The sequence below is a fragment of the Camelus dromedarius genome, chromosome 12, assembly GCF_036321535.1.
Source record: "Camelus dromedarius isolate mCamDro1 chromosome 12, mCamDro1.pat, whole genome shotgun sequence".
Lineage (NCBI taxonomy): Eukaryota > Metazoa > Chordata > Mammalia > Artiodactyla > Camelidae > Camelus > Camelus dromedarius.
In genome coordinates, this window is record NC_087447.1 from 47727470 (window position 1) to 47740393 (window position 12924).

At 32.5% G+C, this 12924-nt stretch overlaps 1 protein-coding gene across 2 annotated transcripts in view; it reads right to left on the reverse strand.

The window, feature by feature from the left end:
- The window catches only part of FCHSD2 (FCH and double SH3 domains 2), a 194331-nt gene that overhangs the window by 162652 nt on the left and 18755 nt on the right, over positions 1-12924 (reverse strand). The gene's annotated exons all lie outside the window — the stretch shown is intronic.

The following is a 12924-nucleotide window of genomic DNA, read 5'->3' on the forward strand; positions in this document are numbered from 1 at the left end:
GTGGTTATGATGAAAGCACCCTTTCCACACATGTATTATGTTTCTTAAATTCTACAGTAAACACATTTCACATTTTAATATTTATGATATCGGTATTCATCTCTGAATAATGATTAGAAGTATTTTCTTCTATCTTAACAGTATATGAAATATAGTGTACCTTACAAACCAGAGGCAAGATAGACTTAATGAAATATGATAATATTAACAATTTTCCTTGAATAGTCTGACTTTAAAGACTTTTCTGTGAGCTGCCAGATATCTGTGCTCTTAAAATCACTTCATTAAGGCAGAGATATCAGAGTAAAAAGTGAAAAATATAAAGAAAAGAGCTGGAATAGAAAAAAGGCAGTAATACTGAGTGAAATAAGTCAGTCATAAGAAGAAAAATACTGTATGATTACATTTATTTAAAATACTTAGAGCAGTCAAAATCATATAGACAGAAAGCAGAATGATGGTTGCCAGAGGCTGGGAGGAGAGGATCAGAAGAATTATTATTTGATAGGTAAAGAGTTTCAGTTTTGCAAGATGAAAAGAGCTCTGAGGATGGATGGTGGTGGCTGCAGAACAATATGAATGTACCTAAAACCACTAAACTGTACACTTAAAAATGGTTAAGACAGTAAATTTTATGTTATATGTATTTTACCACAATTAAAAAACAGAAAAAAAAGAGCTAAACAAGATCTTTTTCCTTACGGAGTACACTGCATTATAAAGCATTTAACACAGTCCTTTAAAATATAATTAGTCTACACTCCTTAATTGAAAACATATAAACTCTATATCATATATGCATATATATAAAACACACTGCATTTTCATTTGTATACTGTTTTTTATATATAAATGTGGTGTGTGTATGTATATACATGCATATATGTATACATGTGTGTTCATATATATACGTGTGTGTATGCGCATATATATATATATACACACACACACCCCTATATGTACATACATATATACATAAAACAGTAATGTAAATTTTCTCTGGGCAATGGGATTACAGGCTTTCACTTTCTTCTTCTGCTTTTGCTTTCTGTATTTTCTGATGTCTTGGTAAGAATATCATGTTTGAAAAAATTAATTCCTTATTTTAAATAAATAAATGCACATTCATAAACATATGCACACACCTTTTTTTCTAACACCCATGCTGTATTACTAAAGATGGACTTAGAAATTATTATGACTAGTGCTACTAAATATATTATCTCCCCAGGCAAATGAGACTAATTAAAATGAACTCATTTATACTTTTACCATTAAAAAATCTGAAAACTTACCTGTATTTTGAAGGAGGTGGTATTTTTAATATTTTACAAAAGATAAATGTAAATATTTAAGCTATTTATTTAGTACACTTTTAAGCTCAGATGCATTTCATCTTGAAATAAGAATGTTCAAATGAAGTATGCAAGAAAAGGAGAACTATTTTACTTTGAAAATGCATGCCAACTAATTTTAAAATTCTCAGTGGAATCTTCAGTTGTCAAACAATTACATAGCTATTAAGTAATTTCCTCTTGTAAAGAAAGAAAACAAAAACAAGATGACAGCTACTCAAAATTTACATCATATTAGGAAATCTATTTATTATAAACCATTTCAAAGGAACAGAACAAAAAAATCTATCGATAATCTCCATATAAGATGAAAAGGCACTTGTTAAAATTCAACATCAGTTTCTCAAAAACCTCTTTTAAAATATTAATGAGTGGTATAATTAAACAGATGGACAAGAACAAGTGTTGGCAAGGATGCAGAGAAATTAGAAATCTCATGCTGGTATGCTGGTGGGAATGTAACATAGTAGCAGCTGCTTTGGGAAACAGTCTGTAAGCTCCTCAAAAGGTTAAAGGTAGAGTTACCATAAGACCCAACAGTTCTATTCCTAGATATATACCCAAGAAAACTTAAAAACATACTCTACACAAAAATCTGCAAATGAATGTTCACAGCAGCATTATTCATCACAGCCCAAAAGTGAAACTGGTCTAACAATGGCTCCTTATGAAGAAAGGAACTGGTGGTAGTGCCTAAAAGAAAGACCTTTTACTGTTTTCTTGTTCGTACTACTGGAATCTATACCATGTGTACATGTATATATTTCTTATTGAGGTGAAATTTACATGACATACAATTAAGCATTTTAAAGTATACAAATTCAATATAGCATTTAGTGCATTTACAATGTGTACAACCACTACCTCTCCCTACTTTCAAGATTAAATCACTTCAGAAGAACACTCCATACCCATTAAGTAAGTAATCATTCTCCATTCCCCGTTCCCTTTACTCTTGGCAACAACTAATCTAATTTTCTGTCTCTATAGACTTGCCTATTATGAATATTTCATATAAAAGGAGTAATATAATACATGACCTTTTGTCTTCTTTCACTTAGCATGTTTTCAAGGTTCACCCAAGTTGTAGAATGTATCAATACTTCATTCCTTTTAATGGCTGAATACCATTTCAATACACAAGATATACTGCAATTCATCCATTCATCCATTGATGGACATTTGTCTCCACATCTTCACCAGTATGAATAATACTGCTATAAACATTCATTTATGAATTTCTATGTACAGATAGGTTTTAAGTTCTTTTGAATATATACTTAAGAGTAGAATTGCTGGATCATATGAAAATTATGTTTAACTTTCTGAAGAATCATCAAACTACTTCCCGTAACAGCTACACCATTTTACATTTCCACTGTGTATTTTTTAAATTTAATAGTTAAATGAAACAAACTAATCTTTTAAAGTAAATTATATTACATTCAGAAGAATCCTATATGGACAGTAAAAAAATGTGGCAACTCTGTATGTACTAGTATGGAAAGATATCCTCAATTAATTCATTTAATAAACACTGATTTGCTATCATTGGAAAGACACTGTATGGGTACATTGTATAGATATAGCAGTGAATACAACAGACATCAAGTAGGACTAACAGATTATAAACAAATCATTACATAAAGAAATAGTCAATGACAAATGAGATAATTAATTATTAAGTACTACGAAGGAAGCTGCAATGTATTACCAGTATTTTTTAAAGCTTCAAAACAGTAGGAAAAGCAAGATCTCATTTTATCTTAAGAATATTAATATATATCTCTATGTAATATAGGTATCGGTATACACTCACAAATATCTGGAAACTACATATTGAGGAGAACACTCAAAGAATATATGCCAAATTTTTATCATTAAGGGAAGGGGATGTGAGACTTATTTTCTACTCTGATTCTGTTTTTTCTAATAATCATTTATTATTTCTATAATTAGGAAAAAAATTAAAGATATAAAACCACTAATTTTCAATCAGCTCATATAAATTCTGTATCATACAGAAAGGAGTAAGAATAAATCCCTGTAACAATTCTTTAATAAAAATCTAATGTTCTAAACAATTTTCCTAAAATAAATCTGATCAAGCCACTTTCCTGCTACATTACTGAAATGGCTCTTCATCAATCCTTGAAAAAAATCTAAATTCCTGTAACAGGACAAATGAGGCTACTGACTATCCAGACTTGACTGCTAGTGTGGCTTCATCTCTGTTAACTGCCCACTTTACACCTGAGGCTCCAGCTAATTTTCCTAAAATGACCAGTAGGCTTATGGTTTCACACTCTAGTAAATGTGGTCCTTTCTGCTTAGAATTCCCTTCCTCAATTACTTGGTCTAAATTTCTCATCCTTCAAAACTTAGCTTAAGCATGTCTTAAGAGAAATCTTCCTGAATTCCACTTGTGATTTAGATAACCTCTCCTCTGAGATCCTCCAGCATCTTATAATACAGCACCTGCTTCAAGTATTGTAATTATCTGTGAAATTGACTATGGAGTTCCCTAAGAGCAATGAGTGTGCATTGTATTTATATGTGTAGCACAGTGACTGAACACTGCAGTAGTTCAATAAATGTTTGCTGAATGAATGAGAGAACAGACAGAAACTATATAATCAGATTTCAGACTCCATAAGTTTCAGTAGGCTAGCTCCTGGGACAGGTGGAACCAAGATCACAGTCTACATCCGTATGCATCAGTTAAGTTTCTTGACGTTGATTGCAGATTGTATCAGTTAATACAACCATTTTGTGCACGTGAGCATTAAAAACCAAGGAAGGTATATGAGTGTGCAATAAAGGTTTAGCCTTGGCCAAAGAGAGGTCTGGCTTTTGCCTTTGTCTTTGGGAGGTAATCTCTAAACCTCTGGAATGTCATGCCTGATAAGAATTTTTTATTTACCTGGGACCCTTAGGCCATGACAGATAGAAAATGCTAACAGTGTGATTTATTGGGGGTGGGTGAGGGTGGAAGGTAGGCCACATGGTGTCAGCTCAACTTCTGAAGGAGCTGGAGACTAAGGTCAGCCGCATGGGCAGTCAATTATACCTAAGTGACCAAATACATCTCTTTCCTTGGATAATTTTAAAATATATCCTTTCACTATAATAAACCAAAACTTAGAGTAATTTTTCAGTGAGTTCTGTGAGTCCTTCTAGCAAATTATCAAATCTGAGGGTAGTCTTGGTGAATACAACCTTGCAAGTTATATAAGAAGTGAGGGTGGTCTTGGAGGCCTCCAAACTTGTAGTTGGTGTCAGGATTAAGAGTTGTCTTAGGGACTCCCTAACTCTGTAATTCATCATCAGGATAAGCAGAACACCTAAGAAAGTTCAAATTATTAATGGTAGTGGTAGAGATGGGATATCAATAACCATAGTGATGAGTATTAAAAATAAAGATAAATACACCCACCAGAATGGCTAAAATTTTTTTAAAAACCTGATAATTATAAATATCAGTGAAGATATAGAGAAATGAAACTCTAACATGATGGTGATGGGAATGTAAAATGGTACAACCACACTGGGAAAAAATCTGGCATTTCTGATGTAACTAAATATAACTTCTACCTTGAGATAGTAATTGTAATGATAGTATCGTTACCAAGAGTAATGATAACAAGTGTCCACAAAAGCACTTGATAAAAATATTTATAGCACTTTTATTCATATATAGCCAAGAACAGGAAACCATCCCAGTATCCACTGGTGGGATAATAGATCAATAAACGGTGATATATTCTTACAATGGAATAAAACTCAGCAATAAAAACAAATGAACTACAAGATGATCACCACATTTTTACTACTCGGAGTTAGCTGACCTCTTATTTTATAAATGACACTGTTTAAATATAACTAATATCAAGATATAAAAAATAATCAGTATGGACAGCAAATTGGGGTTAACGGAACTAACTTATATTATCAGCACATTGACAACTCTTTCATAAAGAAACCTTTATAATTTTGTTCTGGAATACAACAGCTGTTTTTAGAGGTATTATTACCACAAATATGGTAATAGTATTAAAATGATGACATGAGAATATCAAAAAAAATTTTTTAAACAAGGCAAGTAAAATGAATAACTGAAGCTATACAAAGTCTGACAGAGAGGAAACTATTTGGCTCCTAATAAAAAATATTAATTCACCAACATTCATTATCTTCAGAATTTCAGGTATTCTACTAAATATGCACTGGGATTATAAAAATGAAAGAGACATGGATTCTGCTCTCAGGGGATTCATTAGTATAAGATATAAACAGATGATGCCAAGACCCACAAATGCTACAGTCACAGAATGAAAAGTAGAAAGTGTCCTTATTAATTAGGCAATCTTGGGCAAGTTAATTTTCCTGACTGTGCTTCAGTTTCCTATCAATTAAATAGGAATAAAAAGAACATCTACCTCATAGAATTATTATGAGGATTAAATAAGTACATATTTGTGAAGCACTTAGAACAGACTTGGCACATAGTAAATGCTAGAAAAGTATTTGTTAAATAAGTGAAAATATTACATCCACAGTTTATAATTATGAAATTTAATCCAGTTTAAATACTTTGACTAACTGCATGAATACACAAAGCACTAACAAAAAAATACATTTTAAGTAATTCTGGTCTTAGTTGACAGAGCAAAGTCAGAATCTCCCTTCTCCTCTCAGAAATTACCTAAAAGCAACAAAGAGAAAAAAACGTAAATGCAAACACGATTTCTAATAAAACTAGGAAAGATATGAACTATAAGTGGAAGACAGGCCAAAGGAGAAACAATTTAATTGGAGAAAGAGGGTAAATACAAGGCTTGATGCTCCAAAACTCAAAGGAGTTGGGGGGAGTATATTTCTTCAACTGCACTTCCTTAGGTATAAAATTTAAGCCACATTCACAACAACAAAAGCAGGGGACGTGGGCTAGCGGAGGGAGCTTTGCTGTTCATAGACTGAAGAAATAGAGGAGAAAGTATTAAGTTAGAAATCACACAAAACAAGCTACGCTGGCAGAAATTAGGCTGCTAGTGCAGCAAAAAAAAATTCATAGTGAGACAGCTTACACTATGAACGCCCTGCAGCAGCCAATCTCTGGCTGAGAAGACATAAAATAAACTCATTCACTCAATCCTGGTCATAAAGAAAATTACTGTAAATTTAGAAGACAGTAGCTACTCTGAGATACCTACTTCTGATATCCTAAAAAGTAGTACAGGAAAAAACCCTCTTCACTGAAAAATAAACCCGAAGGAAGCAAGAATAGATCAATACAAATAGAAAATTTTTAAAAGAAGGAAAAACACAACAGGAAAAACAGTAGCCAAGGGACACTCATGAGAAAAATGCTGCCATGGAGCCGATGAATTTTTAAAACTTAAAAGCAAAACAAAACAAACCCTAATGAAGCAAATACCACTTCCCAGCAGTTACTGAATGTCAAAGTCCTAAGAGAACAGCAGTGGTGAAAGTGGGCATCCTCCTGTCTTATTCCTTTAGGAGGAAAGCGTTTAGTCTTTCATCATTGAGTATAACATTATTTGTAGGGGGTTCATATGTGCCCTTTGTCATATTAAGGAAGTTTCCTTTAATTCCTAGTTTACTGAGTGCTTTTATCACGAAAGGGTGTTGAATTTTGTCAAATGCATTTTCCACCTCTATTGAGATCATCATGTGATTCTTCCCTTTGTTCTATTAATATGGTGTATTTCACTTCTTGATTTTCTTATGTTGAACTTTTGCATTCCTGGAATAAATTTCACATTGTCATAGTATATAATCCTTTGAATATGTTATTGGATTCAGTTTGCTAGTATTTTGTTGAGGATTTCTGCATCAATGTTCATAAAGGATATTGATCTGTAGTTTCTTGTGGTATCTTTGTCTGACTTTGGTTATCAAGGTAATGAGGACTTCATAAAATCTAATTATAACAAGCCACATTTACTTGACATATTACTCCTCTAAGAATCCAAGAATCAAGCAAATCCTCCTCCAGAGGTTTGTAAAAGTCCTTAAATTTTTGAAAAGCACTTTTGCAATATATTCACTTTTGCAATACCTGAAACAAGATGCTTAAGGTCCCAGTAAATACTACTGCTAAGACAAAAAATGCAAAGCAATGTTTTCTGTTATTAAATAACCTTTAAACAGCTCCTGAGAACTACACAGTCATTCCCCACTGTGCACAGAACTCATTATAATACAGATGCTAGTAGCTAACAGTACAATTCCAGTCCAGCTCACTTGCCCTGCCACTTGGCATTAGTGAGAAACACTACATACTCTTTATACCTGGTACAATTAAATAACACACAAGGTATTACCATCCAACTCTGCATCTCCTAATCATAAAAGACAGTACAAACTTAACGTAAAGCAAGATAGCTAGAGTACTAAATGGTGAAATACCAAATTATACAACACACTTTCATTACATTTCAATAGAATACATTAATTTAGAAGCAATCTAGCAATGGACTGAGCCACAGAGACTCCTGTATAGAAACAATAATAATCACCCTGTTTGTAAAGCACTTCAAGTTTTTCAAAGTCTTTTCCTATCTTATCCTATCTGCCCTTCACAACAACCCTGTGAAGCAACAAGAAAAGATTATTTCCATTCTATAAATGAGGAAAGTACAAATCAGAGCAATTAAAGGACACACATAAAATTGCTAATAAGTAGCTCTGGTTAGACAAGGAGAAGAACTGGGAAGAGAACTTAGAACCAATTTTACCTAACACTGTTTTCACAATAAATAATGTGTTGTAAAAATTAGTGATAAAAATGAAGCCAAAGATAAAGAGAATAAGGACAATGCAACAGGGTAATTACCAACTGTACATTCTCTCCCTATTTTACTGCCTTCCCTTCCACTGTTCACAGTATACCCTTCATATAAGAAACCACCATGCCCCACAACCTACCAGGCTCTTTATTCGATGATCTCACTATCCCAGGGAAGACCTCCAAAAGAAAGACACACTAGGGAAGTAGAAAGTGAACAGATCAGAAATCAGAAGACCTTAATTGTTCTAATCCTGGGTTTGGATAGGTATCTTTCCCTCTTCAAGCCTCAATTTTTATATCTATAAAATTATACCTATCTTACCAGGCTGAAGATTAAAGAAATAAATGGATATAAATGCACTTTGGAAATGTGAAGAATTCAGTGTTTATTACTAGGCTACAAATATATGCTACAAAAATTCACAAAAGGTATCTTACATAATTATGTTAATAAATTCAAATTATTTCAACTATTTACAAGTTTTACACATCATACACACAATTAGATTTTAAAATATTTGTTGGACTACTGCAGAATTAACAACAATTTTCAAATCTATTAATTCTTAATGAAGAAAAAGCACTCTATCTTCAGAATCTAAAAAAATCTGACAAGGTATCTGGTAGAGCAGGAACCTGTGAAGTCAGTTGGTACAGAAGCAAGGCCTCAATATTCACAGGATTTTATATTCTATAAAAGCTAGTATTTGTATCCAGGAGTTTCCAGAATTACTCAGAAATAAAATCAGAGAACAGAGATCAACTCTGGAAATCACACAGAAAACACCTTCGGTTCACAGAAAAGGTAACTGAGGCCAGAAAGAATTTTTACATAACTTTGAGATTTCCCTTACTGGACCTGGGGGAGGAAGGTGTGGAGGAGTAGGACATTAAAAACAAAATGAAGCCAGAATTTCCTCCAGTTAGGCTGTTAGGCTCTTAAGTCAGTATTTAATCTTTGATTAATTAATTATCTATTATTATTATCTATTATTAATCTATGATTTAATCTTTAATCATAACGACAGAAAACAGCTATAGGAAATTACAGAATCTCCACAGAATTATAAAATTGGTGGCCAGAATACTACAATTCTAATCATAACATCGTATAATAATTTAACATTTTGACAGAGATGAGGGAAGAATCATATTCTGCAGGTATTACATGTATTTATTTACAAATAAATATTGTGGAAAATTCAAAATCTATCACTGAATATCCAAGACTTTGAACTGCTTAGAGCCTAATGCACATCTGTATTATCATTTATTGGAAAATCTGCATTCTGAAAGTTGCTTTGTAGTATTTCCCTAAAATTAAAACCTTTGTATTTGAATACATGCCTGATTTAAGTTTGAGAAGCTCACTTTGGGAAATATTTGCTTTACAAATGTTATATAAAGCTGATAGAGCAAAAATGGAAATGAGAGTGAAGCTTACTCATCTGTTATCTCCAGATGCTGCTTTCAAAAATAAGAAAAGAAAGCAACATACATTTAACAGTGATCATCTCTGGGTGACTGGACTGTATGATGATTTTAATTCTCTATTAACATTTTTAACATAACAGTACAATTAAAAATATAAACAAAAATCCATGTGGTTACCACGAATGTAAAACTTACATCTTATTTGCTTCAGACATACTTTAGAGAAATATAACACCACAGGTAACACTAAAATCCACCTGTTCTGCTTACTCTCCCTTCTTCCCTCTCAGAGGCAGCCAATACCATGTCCTTCCTACTCACGTTTTCATACTTTAAACGTATGGGTATCTCTCAATAGTTCATAGTATTTTGTCATTTTGCAATTTGGCTTTTCCAGGGAACATTAAGACTGAGATCTACCCAAGAGATAGATTTCTTTCCTTCTAACTGTTACATTGTATTTCATCATATATGTATAGCACTCTTCATATATCCATCTATCCCCCTTATCAAAGCACTTAAAGTTGTTACCAGCTTTTTGCTACCAAATAACAATAATCTATTTAATCTTTTTATGTAAAACTATTTACATAGACTAAAATGTGAAATTTTATATATACAATCTGTGAGTTCTGACAAACATATATACCTGTGCAATCCAAATGCCCATCAAGATATACACAGAATGACAGCATCATCCCAGAAAGTTCCTTCATACCCCTTCCTAGTCAATTTCCTCCCTTAACTTGCAGAGAAAATCACTGTACTGATTTATTTTCTACTGTAAATTAATTTTGCCTGTTAAAGACTTAATATAAATGGAATCATACAGTACATACTCTTTTGTATCTGATTTCTTCTATTGAGCATGTTTCCTTCATCCACATTGTTGTGTATATCCATAATTCACTCTTTTTATTACTGAGTAGTATATATGGAGGTTCTTTTCTTTAGGGGTGTTTATCTCTTTATTACTGATCCCTATCTTCACTGCATTGGGATCAAACAATATGATGATAATATTATAATAATGATAATGTTAAACATTTACTGAGCCCTTACCATATGCAAGGGATTGCTCTAAACTCTAATCCTCACAACTCTGAGGTGCATACTATTATCACTACCATTTTACAGATGAGAAAACTAAATCTGTAAAGGTTGATAACTCATCTAGGTCATACAGCTATGGCAGTACCAGAATTAGGTCCCTGAGCCCACTCTTAGCCATGTACTACACAAAATGTATGGTATATTTTTCATGGCATTTGTTAAGACTTCCTTTATGAACTAATAATTATGTAATCAATTTTTGTGTTTGAAAAGAATTCTCTATATTAGATATACAATCTATATGTATGTAACTAAGCTTATTAATTATGGAATTTAAACTTTCTATTTGTTTTTTTAATTTGCTTGATGTTAAAATCTCTCACCACGATTACAAATTTGTCAATTTCTCCTTACAATTTTATTTTATTTTATTTTTAATTGAAGTATAGTCAGTTTACAATGTGTCAATTTCTGGTGTATAGCATAATGTTACAGTCATACATATACATACATATATTCATTTTCATATTATTTTTCATTATAGGTTACTAACGTATTGAATATAGCTCCCTGTGCTATACAGAAGAAATTTGTTTCTTATCTATTTTATACATAGTAGTTAGTATTTGCAAATCTCAAGCTCCCAATTTTTCCCTTCCCACCCCCTTTCCCCTTGGTAACTATAAGTTGTTTATTATGTCTGTGAGTCTGTTCCTGTTTTGTAGATAAGTTAATTAGTGTTTTCTTCTTTTTTTTAATTTCTCCTTACAATTTTATAATTTGTGCTTTTTTAATGTTATTATGTGAATAAATCTTCATGCTTACTGGTTCTTCCAGATAGATTAGTCCATCTATCTTTAAGTATCTTTATCCTTATTAATAATTAGACTTCAATTCTACTTTATCTAATAATGGAGTATCATTTCTCTTTTTTAAAGTATTTTTATGGCTCCATTTTCAACTTTTGGCACCATTAGGTTTTTTTACATATGTCCTATGAGTATGTACCAACCTAGATTTTTAATTTTTAGGATTTAAAAAAGGCAACTTCAAAAAACAAACAATAAACTAGGGGAAAGTATTTGCAATAAACAAAACAAATAGCCTAAAAAAAAAACCTACAAAACTCCTAATTAGGCTAAGGACATAGGATGTGTGAATATTTATATCCTCCCAAAATTCATATGTTGGAATCTAATGCCTAATGCCCGATGTGATGGCATTAGTCAGTGGGCCTTAGGGAGATGCTTAGGTCATGCAGGCAGACCCCTCATGAATGGAATTAATGCCCATATAAAAGAGGATCCAAAGAGATCCCTAGCCCCTTAGCCTTGTAAGGACACAGCAAGAAGACATTAGCTATGAAACAGGAAAAGGGCCCTCACCAGAGAATGAGACCATGCTGGTGCCTTCATCTTGAACTTCCCAGCATCTGGGATTGTAAGCAATAAATTTTTGTTTTTTATGGCTACCCAATCTGTGGTATTTTGTTACAGCGGCCCAAATGGAGGAAGACAGGACAGACGATTAACAAAAAATGTAAAATAATGTAAAATAGTCAAATATGATGAAAAACCTGAGCTTGCTAATAACCAAAGAAATCCAGATTCAAACAATAAGACCATTTTGCCTATTAGAATGACTAGTATTAGAACAACATTAGAATAGTGAGAATATATGCTGTTCTCGTGTCTGGAAATAAGTATATCTACACAGACAGGGGTGGGGGAATGGGGAGGCAATATGGTAACAAGTATAAACAACCATTTTTTTTTGTTTGTTTGTTTTGGGGTTTTCTTGGTGGGGAGAGAAGATAATTAGTTTTGCTTGTTTATTTATTTATTTTAATGGAGGTATTGGGGATTGAACCCAGGATCTCATGCATGCTAAGCATGTGCTCTACCACTGAGCTATACCCTCCAACCCACAACCATTTAAACAGTATATGTTTTACCCATCAATTCTGCAAATTTATTATAAAAAGACAGTTACATAAATATACAAGGATGTGAATAAGGACACCAACCACTATGTTACACTGAAAATTAGCTACTATAGTGTAGTATAAGGTCTTTATGTAAACAATGGAAAATAAACGAGTTTAACAATTTAAAAATCTACATTTTAAAATTTCTTAAATATTGATTTGGCCAACAATGTATCATTTGATAACAGTATTTCTTCAGTATCTACGTACCAGTCTGTGATATATACAAATATAAAAGATTTAGTCTTGCTCTCAAAAGGCTGGAGGGAAAACATACTGGA